The sequence below is a fragment of the Staurois parvus genome, unplaced genomic scaffold (assembly GCF_062004578.1).
Source record: "Staurois parvus isolate SC_StPar_1 unplaced genomic scaffold, SC_StPar_1.0 ptg000282l, whole genome shotgun sequence".
Classification (NCBI taxonomy): domain Eukaryota; kingdom Metazoa; phylum Chordata; class Amphibia; order Anura; family Ranidae; genus Staurois; species Staurois parvus.
This window is the reverse complement of record NW_028318078.1, coordinates 11,328,240-11,351,284: the sequence shown is the minus strand read 5'-3', so window position 1 is coordinate 11,351,284 and position 23,045 is coordinate 11,328,240.

Below are 23,045 nucleotides of genomic sequence, written 5' to 3'. Positions count from 1 at the left end.
GAGCATGGTAGATATCAACAGTCCACAAGTAACCAACCACCAACAAAAGCAGATAGATCAAATTGTGTTATACGAAGATAAATTGTTAATTCTCGTGCTGATACAGTGCTTGCTCCCATCACCAAATGCAATTGTGGCTGCTCACCTTAAGAATATGACCCCTGAACTAACAGATGGTCATATATTGCTTTTTCCCATCACGGACATTGACTTGTAGGAAACGCCAATGGTCCGGACAAGTCTCAGGATGTATCAAAAGGCACCGGAAGCAAAAAAAACAAAGAAAGAGAGTGCTTTCTGATAAAAGATACTCTTTAGCAAAATGGAATAAAATTGCACTCACAAAACTGGCACTTAAATGAAAGTGCTAAGATCAAACAGCATGTACGAAACAGCAAGATATCTGTGGGTGACTTTAGCGGCTGTGACTCCTCCTCCCATATGTGGTACATCCTGGGCGGGACTTCAGTCGCATCATGCACCGGTGTACACATATACCAGAGCCATTGCCATAGAGACAGGGACACCAGGAGATCAAAAGCCGAAGCAGTTTTACCATTTACAAATACAAGTATATCTTGCAGTGAATCTGCGCTTAGTGAAACAATATCTAAAATAATTACATAATGAAATAACTACTTAATGCCTAAATTTTGATGAAAATGAGAAGTGGCTCAATGTGACTCCAAAGTTTGAATATTGGAACATCCCCATTTGGGGGCACGGAAAGAAAACAAATATAAGTATAAAAAAAATTAATGTAAAAACCACCCACAGCTATCTTTCACAAAAGGAATAAGAAAATACATAATAACCTATAAATATATAAAATGTTAGCGATCAGAAATAAAACAATTTAAATCGAAGTCAACATTTAAACCTGCAGGAGTAAGAACTTTAGTCTCAAAAATCCAGTAGGATTCTCTACCGCTTAATTATCTGATATTATTACCTAACCACCAATGTTTGCTGACCTTCTCAATGCCCCAAAACTTCAATCCTGCAGGATCCCTATTATGGGAAACGCTAAAATGCTTAGAGACACTATGCGTTTTGAGCCCTTTTTTAATATTAATAACAAGCTCTCCCAATCTAATATGCAAGGACCTAGGTATCCTCCCCACATATAGGAGACCACAACTATAGTCTAACATATCAACCACCCCTTGTGTACTACAAGTTATTAGGTCCTGTATGTTATCATTTCTACCAGTAACCATGGATGAAAACTATTTACATTTTTTTAAAATTATTCTTGGAGTGTTTACACTGTACAACATCCACAAGCATAAAACCCAGACAAGAAGGAAAAAATCCAAATCTTCTTATTTATGGGGGGATCCACCACTCCTGGTGCTAACATATCTCTTAAGGAGGGGGCCTTCCTATAAATGAATTGTGGATAAGATGGAAGAACAGGTCCCAACAATCTATCATTCCTCAGTATACTCAAATGTTTAGCAACAATCTTCTCATACTTTTTATTTTGTACGCTATAATCAAGGATCATTTCAAACTCATTAGAAGCACCCAGGTTACTAGTTTGAGTATCAGAGAACAAAGAACTCCTATCCATCCCTCTGACTTTATTAATTTCACCTTCTATGATTGATTTAGAATAACCTTTCTATTGAAATCTGTTCGCTAGGATCTGTGATTGAGAGAGAAAATCCTTTTCTGATGAACAATTGCGCCTGAGTCGTATAAATTGACCTCTTGGGATGTTACACAACCATGATGACAGCTGTCTAAAGGTATATACACGTTATGGTCAGTTGGCTTGAAATAATTGCGATTTGTAAAAAGACTCTTTATATATTTCCAAATCCAAAAAGACCATACAGTTAATGTCAACATTTCAAGTAAGGGTAATATTTTTATTGTTACTATTAAGCCTATACATAAACATTTCCAAACTAGTGATGTTACCTTCCAAGATCATGAAAAGATCGTCAATATATCTTTTGTAACACTTAAGCTTGACAGGGCATTCTGCAAACACAATTTCCTCCTCCCAATGTGCCATAAAAAGATTGGCAACACTGGGGGCAAAGCAAGTGCCCATAGCCACTCCCCATACTTGCAAGAAAAACTGTTGGTCATGCCAAAGTAATTCTTGCAAAGACAAAAGTCTAAACAGTCCACAATATGCCTCCTGTGTGTCCTAGTAATACTAGATCCCGATAGGGCCCGTTCAACCAAGGTTAGAGCATCCTGATGGCTAATAATTGTGTATAACCAGCTAACATCTGCCGTAATTAAAATACTTGGCGGAGTGCTCTCTAAGGTATTGAGAATCCAATAATATGTTTAGTATCCTTCAGAAATGCACAAGTGTCTGATACAAGGCTGCAAGAAGAAATCTATGTACTGACCTAACCGGGCAGTAATCAATTAAATACCATTAACAGTCTACCAGGAGTGCTCTGAACATTCTTATGAATTTTTGGCAAAAAATAAATGATCGGAGTCCGGCAAGATACAGGATCCAAAAAGGAGCCTCTTTATTATTAAGAATCATTTTCTTCTTACCTCCTATGATTAATCTATGTAATTTTTCTTTGCATTGTAGCACAAGATTACTTCTCAACATCTGATATATGTCTACATCCCCCAACAAGCAATTAATTTCTTCCTTATAGTATATTTTACTCATAATTACTAAACCCACTCCCTTATCAGCAGGGCAAATGATCACATCTTTTTATTTTCCAGTGCCTTGATTCCCCTTTAACCTCCCTAGCGGTATGATTATTTCCGATTTTTGGTGCTGAAAGCGGTACCATTATTCTGCATGGAAATATGTAGTTTTTTTATTGTAGGCTGTAATATTTAGGAATAACTCACTGAAATCTGTCCGAACAAGAGTCTATTAAACATCCCGGGTATGATAAAATTTGAAACACAAAATCATAAATTATAATTTAATAAATAATCATAAAAAATAATAATATTACATTTAATTCAATAATATAATCAAACCAAAAACACTGAAATTTGAAATATAGCGCCAAGTTCGCACATTGCTGAGCAAAGTCGCAAAATTGTTTTCAGTGTCTGATGACGAATTTCTCGACGAATCATTATCACTCAATTCTGCAAGTGGTTCTGATTTACTATCGCTGTTCTCTAGCTGATCTAAACCCGCTTTTGATCTAAAGGGACGCTTTTTGGACGCCATGGACTTTTCTCAGTTTCCAGGCAGAAAGAACATTCAAAATGCAGACGGGACAGGACAGAGCTTTAGGGACAAAATGTATGTGAAATGGGTTGAAACAGCAATGTTTTACTATGAAAAATCGTGTTGAAAAAAATGACTTTTTTTTAAATTTTCAAATTTCCCGCCGCCGGCGGCGCCCGTACGTCCCGACGTCACAGGGACCGGAACACAGGAGCCAGATGCCGGCATCTGCCGGAGGAGATGGCCGGGGACGCTGCAGGGGACACATCGCGGGAGCGAAGGACAAGGTAAGTGCTGCAGGGACTCCCTATGCAGCGCCGCATGGTAAGCCCGAGTGTAGCTCGGGGTTACCGCTTTTGGTATAGAAATTTTACCCCGAGCTACACTCGGGAATACCGCTAGGGAGGTTAATGGAAACAGGGTCCTTCACCCTCTTAATTTTCATACCATCTCGGTTATTAATGAACACATTAGAAGGATTGAAAGTGGACTTATTATTATGATTGGAATAAGTACCCTCAGATATGGAGAAGACCCTATTACATGGATTAGACAGGAAGTACTTTTTGATATTAAGACTTCTAACATATTTTTGGATATTGATATATGTCTGAAACGTATTCAAATTGCAAATGGGCAAATTTAAGACCTTTAAACTTTAGATTAATAATATACACTGATTTTGATTATTTTCACCAAAGAAATGTAGCAGAATATATTTTGGCCTAAATTTATGAAGACAATTATTTATTTACTAAATGTTATAACAGAAACAAAGAAAAACGCATTTTTTTCAAAATTTTGGGTGTTTTTGTTTGTTTATAAAACAAAAAAACCCAGTGGTGATTACATACCATGGAAAGAAAGCTCTGTTTGTGTGAAAAAAATGTAATATAGTACAGCGTTGTATGACCTTGCAATTGTCATTCAAAGTGCGATTGTGCTCAAAGCTGAAAACTGGCCTGGCAGGAAGGGGGTGAAAGTGCCCAGTATTGAAGTGGTTAAACCATGTGACAATTGCAGTACTGAGTGGACAAGGAGAAACACAGAAAGCTTCCTGCAGTGATGTGTGAAGGATGACTCAGGCTTCCTGCTTGCTCCACCTGACATCCACACAGTGTGGTGTGGAGCAAAGAAAAAAGTGTTGCATGGCCTCCATTTACAAAGACTTAAATAAGGTATTTGAAAGTAGTTTATCAATATATTCAACATACAGTAGCTTTTGTTGCAATATTTGCAATTCATAGATGTCAAATAGTGGCACTTGCAAAGTGCTCATCTATTTGCCTTTAGTAAAACCGACCCTATGCAACTCTGAAATGATATTTCTCTGACTTTAATGTTTCTGATATTGACCCAGAGGAAGCTGAAAATGAAAGTAAGACACAGCTAGGTAATTAGCATTGTCAGACAGAAACTAGTACTGTAGGTGTAAGGATATGCTATCCTTTACTGTCTGTGTTTGTGAATACTGGTGCTCTTAATTTTACACAATTGAATATGTTTGCACTTTCTGTATCTGGGAGGCTGGGATAAAAGTCCAGAAGGAAAGACGTAGATAGAGTGGTTTTTGGAGAGCACATGTCCACACACTGCTGCACTCTCATCGAGACCAGAAGCAGAGACCATTAGGCAAGTATTTCTAATGTTCTAATCGTTTAACTGCAGCACCCCATAGCTTCTTGAGTGTGTATCTGAATCCTTGTGACAGAGTATCTCTGTCATATTATTATTATCTCTCATGCACAGTGCCAGATAGCTAGGTCTGTGCTACTGTATGTTTGTAGAGGACATCCATTCATAGGTAAACCTGATTATCTCAATAGAGTTTATATGCTGCACCTGTTATTTTAGTTAACCCTCTCCCTTTTGCTCTGGGATTCTATAGCTATTTTTAGCTTAGGGTTCAATAACCATCAAAGGTTAGATCCAAATTAGACATCCAACGACCACATCAGGTAGCTAAGGTCTGGTTGCATGACAGATTAGATGCTACTAGGGATAAGAGCAGAGTAAATAGGCTGACTCTTAAGTTTCAGTACCATGCCACAGTTTCCACTGGTGAAAAGCTGCATTCCAGGCTTGTTGGACAGCTTGTTGGATCTTGTCTTTAGGTCCTACACAAAGATGGATGCTGCATCATGATCATCTTTAGGGGCCACTGCTAATGGACTTTGCTGCAACATTTATCTGGAAGTATCTCTATAAATAACTATATACGATTGCCCAACGCATTAAATTCAAACTGCTAACACAGACGTACAAAGCCATTCATAACGCTGCCCCAAACTACCTCACCGACCTGATACCCAAATACCACCCTACCCGTAGTCTTCGCTCCTCACAAGACCTCCTACTTTTTAGCTCCCTGGTCTCCACCTCCCACGCCCGACTGCAGGACTTCTCCAGGACTTCCCCCATCCTCTGGAACTCACTACCCCAATCCGTCAGACTGTCACCTACCCTCCTCACCTTTAGGCGCACCCTGAAAACCCATCTCTTCAGGGAAGCCTACCCCACCCTCACCTAACAGCCGATCTCCTCCACTCCTCCTACCACTCCATCCCCCACAGCCACTTCCTCCTGTACCACTCTCCCCTCCCTCCTAGATTGTAAGCTTGAAAGAGCAGGGCCCTTGAACCCCTCGTGTTTTGTTTTGTTACTGTATTGTCTCATGTTCTGTCCCCCACTATAATGTACAGCGCTGAGCAAACCTTTTAGCGCTATATAAATACTGTATAATACTAATAATATACAGTGTTTTCCCGGGTATATGTGCACAATTCCACCAGGACTCTTGTTGGCCTCTTTGCTGATAATACTGTACCTGTCTGTGCATTGGATATATGCACTGTTATTAATCTTTTCTTATATAAGGCTTGTATTATTTCTATGCTAGTGTTCATCTACTATATATACATATTAATGTTATATGTGGGTTGCTGTAGTTCCTTTGCTCCCAATTACTTTGATTAAATTACTGATTAATTTCCCAGCAAGGGAATTCCCTCTGTTCAGAGGCTCTGTCTTGGGTGGAGGCACTGCCAACTTTATTATCAAACTCACTCTTCCCAATTAGCGAAGGTTCTGGTACTCTTATTTACCTACAGGTTTAGCGCAGTATTCTGTTTTTGAGAGGGCCATTTCTCGTAACTTAGCCCCCCACAAAAAACGAGGACTACATAGGCATCTATTAATCTTCAAGGAAACATGTCCTTTAAAGCTTTCTTATTCTTCCAGTGGTTTTGTAGAAAGTTAACACATTTACTGAAAGCTGATAAATGAATCCAAAGTCCCAGTAAACATTTTTGACTGGTAAGTATACTTGGATATCCATTGCGGTAGTACATAAGGATACAGATGGTTCAATAATATATTATTCCATCTGCAAAATAGTTTTGCTGGTTTATTAAGTATTTATAAATTTCAAACCTCAATGTTCCAGTAGAAAACCCTCTGTGTATTCTACATGAAGTGCCATACAAATCTTAACAATTTCAATCTAAGTATTTTTGAAGCATCATGTCCCACTCCTCATAAGAGATGACAACTCCTCAGCATAATAGCATGCTCGTCTCCTGCTAGTTACTACAACACACACATCTGCCTGCCTGTTATAGAGCTTGTGATTGAAATGCCCTGACGCCAGATCAGTGTGTGAGTACAAATACAAATCACATCTGCCAGCTCTGACAGGAGTTGATGAGATATAATTAACATAACGTTGCCTTATGGCATACATATTGTAAAGCCACTCCAGGCAAACAGCTTAATACAGAGTAGAAATATATGTCAACTGTCAAAAGATTTGCCATTCTGTTCAGCCAGCCTTGTTATCCAAGAGTCCCCACAAGACAGATTACCTGATGTGGTGAGCTCACGTTCCTCCACTCTTAAGCAATACAGCCTGGTCACTATCCCTCTTCCAGCTTGCACATGGGGTAATGATGGAAAGGAACATCACCATAATGATGAGTATATCAGTCTTCTCAGTTTGCTATCTCTTCTTAACAGCAAATTCCCACTGTTAAATGCACAATACATCTGAGCCTGCCATGCTCACATTACTGCCCCCTCTCTCAGTTTGAGCCCTGCTGTGCAATCTATTGTAAAGGTAATATAAATTCAAATTCAGTTACTTTAATTGTCTGTATGAGTAAATATATCTAAAGTCAGGACCAAAGGAACAGACCCTAAGACATGGACGGAGGGATAGCATAACTGGGGTTAAAAGGGGAGTGGTGCACATGGGTGGAGTTCTTAAAATTTAAAGGATGCAGAGAGGTGGGGGTACTGACCTGATTGGTGAGGCTGGACAGGAGGGGTCTGCAGGGGGTTGTAGGCAGGACAGTCCCAGGAGAATTCAGTTGGAAGACAGTAGACATCAAGGAATCTTCCTGCCCTTCCTCCCCTGTATTCCTTGATTTTGTTTCCTTCCCATTGTGGGTTGTGCACTTCTGGGGATTGTGTGTTATGTTATAGCGGTTGGCGGGGTTCAAAGCCCTGAAGTTAAGGTGAATAGGCTGGGACCTGTCTTTGGTACGATTCCACCTAATTTGGTATCTTTATAGTACCTTTTTGTACTGGGTGCGGCTGGAGGCCTACTTTACAGGTCACAAGTATAAGTTTGGTTGCCTACACGGACCTTGAGATTCCAATATACACTGTATTCAGTCTGTTGTTGGTTATCTGTTGTGTATATATTGGGAATTTTATATTGGCTATTTATTTTGTTTTTCATATTTTGTTAAAATAAAGTGGCTGCTCTGGCCATTTTAAATCCCAGTTGGTGTCAGTGTGTGTTATTTGATGGCAAGGTTGGGTGGTGTGTGACTGGCAGCTTGGTAGGTCTAACTTCATCTTTTATACCCTAGTCATGATGTTTAACGAATGCATGGCTGGATAAAATGGTGATCTTTTATATCTTTTTGGAAATCAGCTGCAAGATAACATTTTTTTTTTTGTTTATTTCATTTTTTGTATGCCATTATATTATATCAGTGCTAGGTCATAAAATATATATTCATCCCTGAATAAATAACTCAATAATATTTTGGTACTAAGCCAGTTTTATAATGACATTATACTTTGCTGTCATGTTAAACAGCATGACAGCTAAATCAGGATACTAACACTAATTTCATTATTCTGAATGTATACACTGTGTTGATATTAAACACTGTGACAGCACAGAGAGGGGTTCCTGCATATTCCTTCTCTAAGGGACCTGTTATACTATTGCATTGTAACTACTCTGAAATGTACGTTCATAACACCCCAACACCACAGAGGAAATAGTTTTCAATATATTCTATGAATCATTTCACATTAGTGCGTTACGTTATAGTGCAGGGAAGGGCGTTTTTTAATAAATCTGCTAGCTACATCTTTTTTGCAGTTCAGGAAGACGTGAGTTACATTATAGTCACACTCAAAAAACAAATAAACATGCAATACACAATTTAATTAGTGTACTTTCAGTCACGTGCCCATGCTTGCAGAGTGAAACATATTTTAAAAATGTGGGAAAATGCATGACTGATACACCGTTCACTTAAATAACCACACTGACAACAAAGATAATTTTAAGTGCATTGATACTTTTATTATTTAAGTATCGGCCACAGCTTTATATTTGTAAATAATGAACAATCGACCAATAAAACATATCTAACCCCAAAATACCTTTTAGCAGTGCTGAGTGGCGTATCTCCACTTTTCTTCCTTAGCAGGTGCTTACTCAGCACCCAGCCATCCAGGTTAGGCTCAGTGGCTTACTTGGGCTTCCTGCTACCAATTCCACTGCCTCTACCAGTCACCTGCCACTGTCAGGAGAATGATGATTTCCTCATCGACTCCCTGACTGCCACAAGGAAAGAGCCCATTCAATCTGATCCTGTAATAACAGGTTGAACATGTCAAGACCCACCTCATTAAGATGGACCCCATCCGACCGAAAATAACAATGCCTGCCTTCCAACTCCACAGGAAGAACCACCAAGCCATTCTGGGAAGCAGCAAACTTAGAGATAGCCCTGTTAACCTTAATACACACCTTGTCAAGGGACCTGACATCCCTGGCCTGATGCCAGAAAAAAAATGCAGGATAATCTCTGACTATATCAGAAGAACATTAGGATGGTCATCCAAAAAGGCTTTCAAATCACGTTGCATAGCCAAAATAAGGGCGCAACCCCAAGGTCATTTCCCCCGATATGTAGAAGCAAAATGTCCAGTGGTCCCTCCAGTGCCACGCGATTTTGGTACCTCAGTCCAAAGCAGTCCTCGAAATCCCAACCACACCAATTTGAGTTGGACCACCGAGAAACCTAGTTGCAGACCGCTGGGGCAAAGCTCCGCTCTATGAGCCGCCCAGAAAATAGAGGAATGATGGACAGTCCAGGCCACAAGCCACTGCTGACCTAAAAGAAATAAGACAAAAAAAAGAAGAAACCAACATAGCAGCAGAAGTGTAAACAATGCAACCCGCAAGAGGTCAAAAACCCAACACATCAGAAATGTAGCAAGCTGTCCCATGCCTAGGTCAGATTTCCAATCTGTGAGGTCTCATAAATGTGCGATAGCGACTTGACTCCCACCTGCCAATCCTCTGAACCGCATCCCTCGACAAACCCAACTTGGCGGCCTCCATGGCAGCACTAATATGGAATGGGTGCGTCCCATAATTGGACTTCGACAGCCCAAGTGCAGATAGGCAACGATGAAGGACACGCATGAATTGGAAGCGAGAGAGGAAAACACCATCCTCATGCAACAGGAGGGGCCCCTCAACTCAAGGTCGAAGCGCCAAAAATGCCATCAAATAAGTAACAGGACACGTTACACAGCCAACCAATGCAAATAAATGATGCAGCTGATCAGTCTTCAAGAACGCAGGACGATTTCAATACTATCGTCCTTCCGTTGGACGTCCTCTACTAGGAGCCCCCACAGCTGTTCATTTGTTAGGGGCTAACCAATTCACTAATGTGGAAGGCACCTAAGAATGCCAGGGAAAAAACCAACACAAAGAGAGACACTTCATAAGTGGAATAACATAACTGAGTTAGAACCTTTATCATATTATGCAAAATGTCCCAGCAAACCGGCTGTTGGCAATCTGCACATGTCCGCAGCCTCCTACACCCTTTTAATGTCTGGTGAACTACAAACAACTTAGTGTAGTCAGGCCATCCCACCAATTTAAACAGAAAGGGCAATGCTGCCAGCTTTCTGTCAATTGCTCCAGGTGATTCACCACGTTGAAATAGTCCACCAGCAAACCAAAGGAACAGATCATGCTGACTGTAACCACAGTGCAACTCACCAGCCAATCGCTCCATTTGAAACCACCGTGACCACACCGTGACGTACACTGACCATGTAGATGGAGCTAAGGAACCCTGAATAAATGGCCACATACCTGTTAAATGGGGGTCCATAGCCAGTCCAGACAGGAATCGCTCTCCTCCTGCACCTCTGGCACCAACATCCTGAACCAGTTCCACTGGAAGCAAGAGAAAGAGTCGGCAATGTCATTAAACAACCCAGAAACATGAATTGCCCTAAAGAGCAAGTTATAGCGCAAACATAAAAGCAAAAACTGTCTCAGAAGTGTGACAACAGGAGGAGAAGAAGCAGACAGAGTATTAACCACCCTCATATTCTCAATGTGAAAGAGCACAGATTTATTGTGGAGCCAAGGACCCCAAAGCTCAACTGCCACCAACAATGGAAAGATTTCTTTGTAAATCCGGCATCAACCCAACACTGGGGCCAGGCAGCAGCACACCACCTACCTGCAAAAAAGGCTCCAAAACCAAATGAACCAGCCGCGTCGGTGTACAAATCAAAATCTGTATTGGTTCTGGACGACTCTAACTAGTAGGAAGTACCGGCAAGAGCCCAGAAACTCTCACCAGATCCTTAAATGAGGCTCGCGAACCCCAGAAGTGGCCAAAGACAAATGCAGTGAGAAAATCCAGGCAATTGGCAACACTGTGCACGCAAAGTTGAGTTTTCCGAGCAGTGATTACAACTGCCGAAGGGTAATCTTCTTTCCCTGCAGGGCTAAGTCAATGTTAGAATGCAGGTCAGCGATTTTGTCAGCAGGCAGTCTACAGACCCCTGTACAGAGTCAATTTTGATGCCCAGAAATTTGATGACTGTAGAAGGACCCTCCATCTTGTCAGGGGCAATAGGCACACCAAATTGCCCAGAAATGCACGCAAGACTATGGAGCACGATTTTGCAAACCCAGGAACCACAGGGTCCGACACAGAGAAAGTCATCAATGTAATGGACTGCATAGTCAAATCCCGTATGAGTTCTGACAACCCATTCTAGGAATGAGCTGAAAAGAAGCCCATGGGAAGGCACTGGTCAAAATAATAAGCCCCGTCAAAGCAAAACCCCAGAAGAAACAAACTATTGGGATGAACTAGTAATAGGCGGAAGGCAGTTCAATATCATTCTTTGCTATAAGAGCACCAGGCCCAAATGATTTAACTAAAGACAGATGATGAATCATGTGAAAATTACCTATTTCCTTCTCGGGGACCAGCCCCAAAGGGGACACCACTAGGTTAGGAATAGGCAGCTCAGAAAAAGGGCCCACCATGCGGCCCAAGGTGACCTCTTTTGCCAACTTTTTCCATATAACCTCCAGGTGTTGACGAGCCGACTTTAAGTTGCGAGAGGTCGCAACATAGGAGGGAGGTTGCAAGATATAACAAAGTCAAGAAGAAAACCCTCCTCCAACTGCCCACTCGTCTTGGTATATATCGAGCCAGGGTCCTCTATGTTCACCGGTGACCACCTCTTTCCCAGAGACAAACCCTTGCCTTTTTTGAAACAACGACTAACGAGGTGGTTTCCCCCACAGCCTGAACACTCATGCTAGAAATGGCAAGCGGAACCCCACTTGCAGTGGGAATTGTTGAAAAGACCAACTCATGTTCTTTTTACCGTGTCCTGGAGCCCCTGCTCCTGCAGAGGTGACGCCCAACGGAAAGGGAGAATGTGCAGACGTATTGGTATACACTCGCCCTTTTGAATTCATGACCCGCATACAAACTCCAATGTCCCTATGATCCCAGCTAAGATCCGGGCCATCAGACATGAGCTGCCAGAATTGTTCAGCATACCGAAGCCAAGCTGTACCCCCTTAAATCCTGTGGGCTTCCAAATGGAATTAAGATAACAAAAAAGAGCTGAACAGAGCTCTGGCTGCTTTTCCTCTACCACACTGCCCAAGATCGTAAATGCCTGAAGCCAATTCCCAAAGGTACGAGGGATAAACCAAAAATGGCTCCGGTTCTCTTCTTCCTCCTTACAGTGCTCCTTTCCTTTTTCCCATTTTTCGATTGGGAAACATTCCAATGTGAGTAAGGTGAAAATGTCGATATATTCTCTTTTCCAGATTTTTTCCCTAATGTCCTGCTTAAGATGATCACCCGGGGAACCCTCATAACAGACATAGGAGTGCCCCTTCCCCGAATCTGAAATTGGGACAGGCTTATCAGGCAGCTTAACAGTACCTAGTGCAGTGGTATCAATCGCCAATGTGGAGGACACCATAGCCGCCAGCACCCTGACCTAATGAGAAACCACTGCAGATGAAATCCCTACTGCAAGCATTGTGGATAAGGGAACCTGCAGTTATGAACTGCGCCACGACGAATCCCAGACCACGTTAGGGTTCGCAGGCTAGCCGGCAGACTCGGCCTCCAAATTCTCCAGCAAAGCCCTGATACCTTGCACAAACCTGTGAATGGATGTACAAGCAATGGAGTGTGAGAGTTTACCTGTGGGAGGTGCAGGCACTTCACTCCCCCCGACCAGACGAATGGAATTTGGCCCATCAGTGCCCAATGATCCCAAGGCCACCACCATGCCACTCTGGAAGTCCATCGAAGAAGCCACGGAGGTGTAGACTGGAGCTCGTTGCAAATCCCACCTCACTGTGGTACCTGTGAAGATAAAGCAGAGGGCAGAACAACTGGGAGAGATGCAGAACCCCCCCAAGTTGGCCACCCCAAGTGATCAGAGGGAAGGAGGGGGTGGGGGAGCCAACCTGCCATCAGGGACCTGTGAGGAAGGGGAGAGAAAGGGCTGGAGGACAGGAAGCAGGAGAGAGCTGGGCTGTGTAGGCAGACAGCAGTAGATAGCAGCTGCTGTTCCATAACCAGCCACAAGAGGGATCCAATGGGAAAAACGGGAGATGACTGAGACAGAGTGGAGGAAATAGGAGGCAAGGGCAGGACATTAGAAGCACTCAACTGTGGACCTGCAGGGGTTAAGATGGCAGGATCTGGTGTGGCTCTCTTCTCTCCCAATAGCCTGTGACGATCAGGGGGAGAAGTCTGGATGCCCGAGCACGGCACTAACAGGGTGGGAGCTCTACCCCCTGTAACTCTGGCCCACTCCACATGCACAGAAGACCCAGCAGCAGGATCCCCATGGCCAGGGGGGGATTGCTGAGCAGCAACAGCTCTCCTCTGATGCCCAATACCAGGGCGGGGCTCCTACTGCCTAAACGCTGCACAGCCTGAAGAGGGATTGGACTGAGGTGAGAATCAGGGCAACCGATACGGCGTGGCCGGACCTCAGGAGCCGGTTGAGGGAGTCCATCGACCGGACTCCGCAGCCAGTCTTCTCCACGCTGTTCAGCTGCCAGGCAGACATGAGCGAGGAATTGCTCCATGCCAATGTAGGAGAGGGAATGGGATGAGATGAGGGGGGGGGGGGGGGCAGAAGTGCAAAAAAGCTGAGCGAGGGGGACTTCTTTTTTCATGGAAGGACGCCAACTGAGTGACCAGTATGTCATGGGATTTAACATGATGCAGGAATCCCCTCCTTTTTCTTCTTCATACCGATAATCTGCCATCATAATCCAAATCACCTCACCTTCACCATCCTGCCATCGCTTAACCCCTTTATCACCCTACAGACTAGTCCAAAGGGACCGTCCTCAGTCATGATGCCTTCTGTGTTTATAACACAGGGCATTACTTGAACAATGTACATGAAACCCTTTTTGTGGTGTGCATTTATCTGTGTATTAAAAATGTTTTATGCATTTTTAATGATAAGCATATGTGTTATCCTACGCACTGTTGTGCATAGGCCCTAAAAGTGCCTACAGACTTTAGAAAATTATTTATAGGAAATGTTTGTATGATTGTACATAAGCCTGCATTTTTCTGGCCAGTCAGTAGTGTTTACCTTACTTGGGCCAACACCTGAAGTCCTCACCATCCCAACCTCCAAAGGCACAGCAAAGATACAAGTGTGCCCTATGTAAATTTGCTTGTTAGTAGATTTTACCATTAGTAAACTTTTCCATAGAAAGACTGTTTAGTGGCCAGGTCATGTATGAACAGCTGGCTGATAACAAATGTTTGTAGGCAGCTTTCATCTAGCCAAGAAGTTCCATTTTTGCCAAGGTCGTAGAGTGTACATGTTAATTCCTAAATGATAGTGAGTGTGATTTTTTTTTTTTGTTTTTTATAAAGTACTTGTTAAAAACAGTATTTGTGTTTTATATATGTATCACCCTCTTAGGTCAGTTGCTAGGATGTATTTAATTTAGTTTAGCATAGTGTGGTCTCCTGCTTAACAGGAGACTGATAGACAAAGCATAGCAGCTTTTCTGCTTAACAGAAAAGGCAGTATTGTTTAGTGAGTTTATCCTGTGTGGCTAACAGTGCTGCTGCTGTGATTGACTCCTCTGTATCCATGTGATTTTGGAAGTTTCTGGGTGAACAGGAATGACCCACGCAGATCAGCATAATGAATATGAATACCATCTCAGCCCATTACATGGAGTTGTGCCCCTTTGCATGCTGGGTGCTGGCATTTATTTTTAGTGAGCACATGGGATCTGGGTTCTTCTGCCGTTCCCTCTTCCTTTGAGAAGGGAGTTTCAGCAAGGGAGGCAACTGCTTCCTCTGGATCATGCTGCCAGGAGGCCTCGGTTGGGCAACCTGAGGGTCAGAATGCTGAAACCAGTAGTGTATTTAGATTTTGTGCTGCCCAAGGCAACACCAAAATATTGCTCCCTCCTGCCCCTCTCCCCAATGAGAGAGCGAGAGAGTTCAATAAGTGTGTGTATGTACAGTATATATGATTCTCTCTCCCTTTCTCCCTTTCTTTCTCTTCTCTCTCTCTCCCCCCTCTCTTCCCTCTCTTTTCCATCCCTCTCTCTTTCTCTCCCTCTCCCTTCCCCCTTCTCTCTCTTCCCCCCCTCTCTCTTCCTCCCTCTCTTCCTCTCTTTCTATCTCTCTTCCTCCCTCTCTCTCTCTTCCTCCCTCTCTCTCTTCCTCCCTCCCTCTCCCCCCTCTAACTCTAACTCTCTTCCTCTCTCTTCCTCCCTCTCTCTCTGTCTCGTTCTCTCCCTTTCTCCCTCTCTTCCCCCTCTCTCTTCCTCCCTCTCCCTCTCTCTCTCTTACTCCCTCTCTCGTTTTCTCCCTCTCTCCCTTCCTCCCTCTCTCCCCTTCTCCCTCTCTCCCCTTCTCCCTCTCTCCCTCTCTCCCCTTCTCCCTCTCTCCCTTCCTCCCTCTCTTTCTTTCTCCCTCTCCTCCTTCCTCTCCCTCTTCCCCCCTCTCTCTCTTCACTCTCTCTTCCCTCTCTGTTCTCTTTCTCCCTTTCTCCCTCTCTCTCTTTCTCCCCCTCTCTCTCCCCTCTCTCTATTCCCTCTTCCCCCCTCTCTCTCTTCCCTCTCTCTTTTCATTCTCTCTCTCTCTCTCTCTCTCGTCCCCCCCCTTTCTCTCTCTTCCCTGTCTCCCCTCCCCCCTCTCTTCTCTCTCTTGTTTCCCCCTCTCTCTCCCCCCGCCCCCCCTCTCTCCTCCCTCTCTCTTCCCTTTCTCTCTCTTCCCTCCTCCTCCTCTCTCTTCCCTCGCTCTTCCCTCTTTCTATCTCTCTTCCCTCTCCCCCTCTCTTCCCCTTCTCTCTCTTCCCCTCTCTCTCTTTCTCTCTCTCCCCCCCCTCTCCCCCCCCTCCCATGCTCTCTCTCTCTTCCATTCTCTCTCTCTCTTCCACCCCCCTCTCTGCCTGCCCTCCCCCCTCTCTCTATTCCTCCCTCTCTCTCTCTCTTCCTCCCTCCCCCCTTTCTCTCTCCGCTCCCCCCCTCCCTTCCGACTCTCTCTCCCCCTCTCTCTTTCTCCCTCTTTCCCTTCCTCCCTTTTCTCTCTCTCTCTTTCTTTCTCCCTCTCTTTCTTTCTCCCTCTCTTCCTCTCTCTCTTCCCCCCTCTCTACCTCCTCTCTCGCTTCCCCCTCTCTTTCCCACTCTCTCTTCCCTCTCTCTATTCCCTCTCTCTCTTTCCCCCCTCTCCCTTTCTCCCGCTCTCTCCCCCTCTCTCTCTTCCCCTCTCTCTCTTCCCTCTCACCTCTCCCCTCTCTCGCTTCCCTCTCCCTCTCTTCCCTCTCTCTTTTCCCTCTCTCTCTTTTCCATCTCTCCCCCCTTTCTCACTCTTCCCTGTCTGTCTCCCCTTTCTCTCTTGTCCCTCTCTCTCTCCCCTCTCTCTCTCCCCCCCTCTCTCTTTCCTCTCCCCCTCTCTTTTCCCTTTCTCTCTCTTTCCTTTTCCCCCCTCTCTCTCTTTCTCTGTCTCTCTCTTTTCCCTCTCTCTCTTCCCTTTCTCTCTTCCCTTTCTCCCCCCCCTCTCTTCTCTCTCCCTATCTCTCTTCCCTTTCACCCCCCCTATTTCTCTTCTCTCTCTCGTCCCTCTCCCTCTCTCTTCCCTCTCTCTTTTCCATCTCCCCCCCCCCTTTCTCTCTCTTCCCTCTCTACCCCCTCCCTCTCTCTTTCTCCCCTCTCTCTTCCCTCTCACCTCTCCCCTCTCTTTCTTCCCTCTCCCTTTCTTCCCCATCTTCCCCTTCTCTCTCTTTCCCCCATCCTCCTCTCTCTCTTTCTCTGTCTCTCTCTTTTCCCCATCTCTCTTCCCTTTCTCTTCCCTTTCTCTCTCTCTCCCTCCCCCCTCTCTCAACCCTCTCCCCCTCTCTCCCCTTTATCTCTCTTTCCTCCCCCTCCCTCTCTCTCTCTTCTATCTCTCTTCCCTTTCTCTCTCTCTCCCCCTCGCTCCCTTGCCTTTCTTTCTCTCCATCTCCCCCCTCTCTCTCTTCAATCTCCCTCTTCCCTCTCTCTTCCCCCCCCTCTTCCCTTTCTCTCCTATCTCTCCTATCTCTTCCTCTTCTCTCGCTTGTCCCTTCTCTCGCTTGTCCCTTCCCTCTCTCTTCCCTCCCCCTCTCTCTCTCTCTTCCTCCCTCTCTATACCCCCCTCTCTCTCTTCCTCCCTCTCTATATCTCTTCCTCCCTCTCTCTCTTTCCCCCTCTCTCCCCCTCTCAGTCTCTCTCTTCCCTCTCTATTTCCCCTCTCTTCCCTCTCTCTATTCTCTCTCTCTCTCTCTCTCTCTCTCTCTCTCTTTCCCCCCTCCCCCTTTCCCCATCTCTTTCTTTCTCCCCCTCTCTCCCCTCTCTCTTCCTTCTCTCTCTCTCTCTTCCCTCTCGCCTCTCCCCTCTCTCTTTTCCCGCTCTCTCTTCCCTCCCTCTCTTCCCTCCCCTTTCTCTCTCTCCCCTCTCTCTCTCTTTTCCCTCCCTCTCTTCCCTCTCCCCCTCTCTGTTCCCTTTCTCTCTCTTTACCCCACCCCCTCTCTCTCTCTTTTCTCTGTCTCTCTCTCTTTTCCCCCTCTCTCTCTCTTCCCTTTCCCCTCTCTTCCCTTTCTCTCGCTCTCTCTCTCCTCCCCTTTTCTCTCTCTCTTCCCTTTCTCCCTCTCTTTCCCTTTCTCTCTCTCTTCCCTTTCTCTCTCTCTTCTCCCTCTCTCTCTCTCTCTCTCTCTTCCCTTTCTCTCTCTCTTCTCCCTCCCTCTCTCTCTTCTCCCTCCCTCCCTCCCTCCCCCTCTCTCTCTCTCTCTTCTCTTTCTCTCTCTTCCCTATCCCTCTCTCTTCCCTCTACCCCCCTCTCTTCCTCCTCTACCCCCCTCTCTTCCCTCACACCTCTCCCCCTCTCTCTTCCCTCTCCCCCCCTCTCTCTCCCCCTCCCCTTTCTTCCCTCTTTCTCTCTCTCTCTTTCTCTTCCCTTCTCTCTTCCTCTTCCCCTCTCTCTCTTCCCTCTCTCTCTCTCCTCCCCTTCTCCCCCTCTTCCCTTCTCTCTCCCCCCCCCTCCTCCCCCCTTCTCTCTTCCTTTCTCCCCCCCTCTCTCTCTCTTCCTCTCCCCCCCTCTATCTCTTCCCTCTCACCTCTCCCCTCTCTCTCTTCCCTCTCTCTCTCCCCTCTCTCCCTCTCTCTCTTCCCTCCCCCCTCTCCCCCTCTTCCTGTCTCTCTCTCTTCCCTCCCCCCCTCTCTCTTCTATCTCTTCCTCTCTTCCTCTTCTCTCACTCGTCCCTTCTCTCTCTTCCCTCCCCCTTCTCTCTCTCTTTCCTCCCTCTCTATACCCCCCTCTCTCTCTTCCTCCCTCTCTATATCTCTTCCTCCCTCTCTCTCTTTCCCCCTCTCTCCCCCTCTTACTTTCTCTCTTCCCTCTCTATTCCCCCCTCTCTCTACCCTCTCTCTAATCTCTCTCTCTCCCCCCTTCCCCATCTCTTTCTTTCTCCCTCTCTCTCTCCCTCTCTCTCTTCCTGCTCTCTCTCTCTCTCTCTCTCTTCCCTCTCGCCTTCCCTCTCTCTTTTCCCTCTCTCTCTTCCCTCTCTCTCTTCCCTCCCCCCTTCTCTCTCTTCCCCCCATCTCTCTTTTCCCTCCCTCTCTCCCATCCCCCCCCCCTCTGTTCCCTTTCTCTCTCTTTCCTCGCCCCTCTCTCTCTCTTTTCCCTCTCTCTCTTCCATTTCCCTCTCTCTCTTCCCCTTTTCTCTCTCTTCCCCTTTTCTCTCTCTCTTCCCCCTTTCTCTCTATCTCTCTTCCCTGTCTCTCTCTTCCCTTTCTCTCTCTTCCCTATCCTTCTCTCTTCCCTCTCCCCCCCTCTCTCTTCCTCCTCTACCCCCCCTCTCTTCCCTCTCACCTCTCCCCCTTCCCCCTTCCCTCTCTCTCTTCCCCCCTCTCTTTCTCCCCCCTCTCTCTCTCTCTCTCCCCCTTCTCTTTCTCTTCCCTTCTCTCTTCCTCTTCCCCTCTCTCTCTTCCCCCCCTCTCTCTTCCCCTTCTCCCTCTCTTCCCTTCTCTCTCTCCTCTCCCCCCTCTCTCCCTTCCCCTTCTCTCTTCCTTTCCCCCCTCTCTCTCCCTCTCTCTTTTCCTCTCTCCCCCCTCTATCTCTTCCCTCTCACCTCTCCCTCTCTCTCTTCCCTCTCCCCCTCTCTTCCCCTTCTCTCTCTTCCTTTTTCTCTCTCTCTCTCTCTTCCCTCTTTCCTTCTCTCTCTTCCCTCTTTCCTTCTCTCTCTTCCATTCTCTCTCTCTCTTCCCTTTCTCTCTCTCTCCCTCTCCCCCCCCCTCTTCCTCAGATCGTATGGGACCACACACAAACACACACCTCTCCAAGGGCTGCTGATCTCCTGGCAGCAGGAGGGGGGGAGTTGCCCACAGAAGACACCACAGCTCACCTCCTTCGGGCTCTTTCATCTCTGACACTTCTCCTCTCCTGCTCCAGGCTGTCCCCTGGTCCTGGCTTGTCAGCTGCTGAAGGGAGAGGTACACGATTGTCGCTCTGCAACTGCCCTCCACCACGCCCACCACATCAATCTTCCTGCTGTCCGCCGCTGCTTGAAAGGTCCCTTTTTCTGAGGGTCGGTGCTGCTCCCCTACAAATTGCCGCCCTAGGCAGACCTCTTGTTTGTCTTGTAGTAGATATGCCCCTGGCTGAAACCCAGGCTGCTTTGAGAGCTGGCTGAGGGGGAAGTCTACAGATCCTGTCTGGTATCACAGAGGAAGGCAACCTGTGGCAAGGGGCTTGTGAGTACAGACTGTTCTAAAGGGATACTGGGACTTGTGCTGTTTAACCCCCTTGGGACCTACATAGTTAGCTGTTGGGTGTAAGCTAGAGGGGACTCCGGCTGGTGTCCAGAAGAGCAACTGTCCACTAAGTTCTGCACTTCTACAGAGGGACTTTGCTCCATTCTTTGTATAGTTTGCTACACAGATCCACTAAGGAAACCCACAGATCCACTTGGAGAACACTGTCCTCAATTGTGCATAGTTCAATTATGAGTATCCCACTTAATCCATTCCCTTTCCAAGTTCTAAAAAAAATAAAAACAACAAAAAAAAAAACTACAGCCCATAGACTTATCATTCAAGTAACATGCAGAAGTTGTGTGCACCTCACTATAGGAAATGCTGTGTACTTGGCTGCAGGAGAAGATCTAAGGGAAAGCCTGGGCAAGATACAAGCGGCTCCTATGGGGGTAGTGCTGCATACACGTCACTTTTTGTTTTTAATTAATAAGTAGGGGTACTGGAGGTTTGATTGGAAACCCATGCCTTTTTCTTTTGTTGACTTTTGTATGGGGTTCCCACCTGAAGGGTCTGGTATAGAATTTGGAAGGAAGAACCATACATTTTTTTTTTTTTTGCTTTGTGTTGGGTCCCCCTTAAAATTCGTACCAGGCATGAAGGGTGTTGAGAAAATTATGGGGGGAATTCCACACCTTTTTTTAATTAAACTATACTGGACAATTTGTTTACCTGGCTGGCTATATTCCAGACCAGTAAATGAATGGGGTCTGATGATGCTATAGTGATGGGACTCCCATACACATGTGTGGGAGTGACGTCATTGCGGCCCAGCCATTCAAGTGGCTTAAGAAAAAGAACCCAGAAGGAGATGGGCAAAGATGGAAGCACCAGGGACCAACAAGAGCAGTGATAGTGCAGCATTGGAGGGCTTAGTTTGACAGGTAAATCTGTTTTAATGTGCAGTGCATACTAGCACATTATGACATAAACCTACAGAAGGGCCATTTTTTTTAATTGTGGCATTTAATACCACTTTAACAGCAACCTTGAACCTTGACTGCAGAAGGAAGCTGTCCTATATGGTAGCAAGAAAAAAATCTACCACTTATGAAGTTCAAAACCAAAGATACAGTCAGAAATCCATGAAATGAACAGCATACAGTATAAGGTCTTTATTGAGTGCTACAGGTTAAAAGGTTCCAAGATACAAGATACAAGAAAAATACTTACGTGTTTCTGCGCCTGGGGGCCACTATATTGCCATAAGTATTGGAACAGCCCTCCAAATCATTGGATTCGGTTGTTCCAATCACCTCCATGGCCACAGGTGTATAAAATCAAGCACCTAGGCATGTATACTGCTTCTACAAACATTTATGAAAGAATGGGTCGCACTGAGGAGCTCAGTGAGTTCAAGCATGGTACTGTGATAGGTTGCCACCTGTGCAAATCCATCTGTGAAATTTTCTTGCTACTAAATATTTCACGGTCAACTGTTAGTGGTATTATAACAACGTAGAAACAACTGGGCACAACAGCAACTCAGCCACAAAGTGGTAGGCCATGTTAAATGACAGAGCAGGGTCAGCGCAGAAGTGTACAGTGCGCAGAAGTCACCAACTGTATGCAGTCAATAGCTAAAGACAACAACAGTGCATAGAGAGCTTGCTGCATCCAAGCCTTACATCACCAAGAGCAATGCAAAGCATGGGATGCAAAGGTGTAAAGCACACCACCACTGGACCCTAGAGCAGTGGAGATTTGTTCTCTAGAGGGATGAATCACTCTTCTCTGTCTGACAATCCGATGGACATGTCTGGGTTTGGCAGTTGCCGGAAGAACGCTACTTGCCTGTCTGAATTGTACCAAGTGTAAAGTTTGGTGAAGGGGGATTAAGGTGTGGGGTTGTTTTTCACGGGTTGGGCTTGGCCCCTTAGTTCTAGTGAAGGGAACTCTTAAGGTGTCAGCATACCAAGATATTTTGGTTTCATGCTCCCAACGTTGTGGGAACAGTTTGGGGATGGCCCCTTCCTGTTCCAACATGACTACACACCAGTGCACAAAGCAAGGTCCGTAAACACATGGATGAGTGAGTTTGGGGTGGAGGAACTTGACTGGCTTGCACAGAATCTTGACCTCAACCTGATAGAACACCTTTGGGATGAATTAGAGCAGAGACTGCAAGCCAGGCCTTCTCATACTTCATCAGTGCCTGTCCTCACAAATGCGCTTTTGGAAGAATGGTCAAACATTCCCATAGACACACTCCTAGACCTTGTGGACATCCTTCCCAGAAGAGTTGAAGCTGTTATAGTTGCAAAGGGTGGGCAACTCAATATTGAACCCTACGGACTAAAACTGGGATGCCATTAAAGTTCATGTGAGTGTAAAGGCAGGCGTCCCACTACTATTGGTAATATAGTTTAGCTATGACTATATCAGCTATGACTAAAGCCCCCAGGGGCAGAAATATGTCCCCCGGGGGGCCTTAGTCATAGCTGACATGGTCATAACTGTGACTAAGGCCAGCGTGGAAGAAACGCACCAGTGTTTTCCCTGGTATCTTGGAACCTTTAACCCCTGGTACTTAATAAAGGACTTTTACGCTGCTCATTTACCAGATTGTAAACTGTATCTTCGGTTTTGGTCATTTTTGCAGACAGCTTGTAGAGGCAGAAGTCAGGCACTGGATTTGTGGTATCCTCTTCAACGTTGGATGTAAGTGTAAGAGCACCTGACATGCAGTTTTGATGACTTACGCAGTTCAGCTACCATCAAACAGCTGAAAGTCTGGTGTTTGGACTAACATCTGAACAAGCAAAGTTTCTGCCCTCAAACAGAGGTACAGTGCAGAACAAGAAATGGTAAGTCAACAATAGGAAAAACATCAGCTGCAAGGAGCCTACAGGCAAATCTAGTGTCTAGTCATTTTCTGGACAAGACTTCCATTGTACAGGTCCCCTTTAAGCAGGACAATCAAATGGGGTTGAT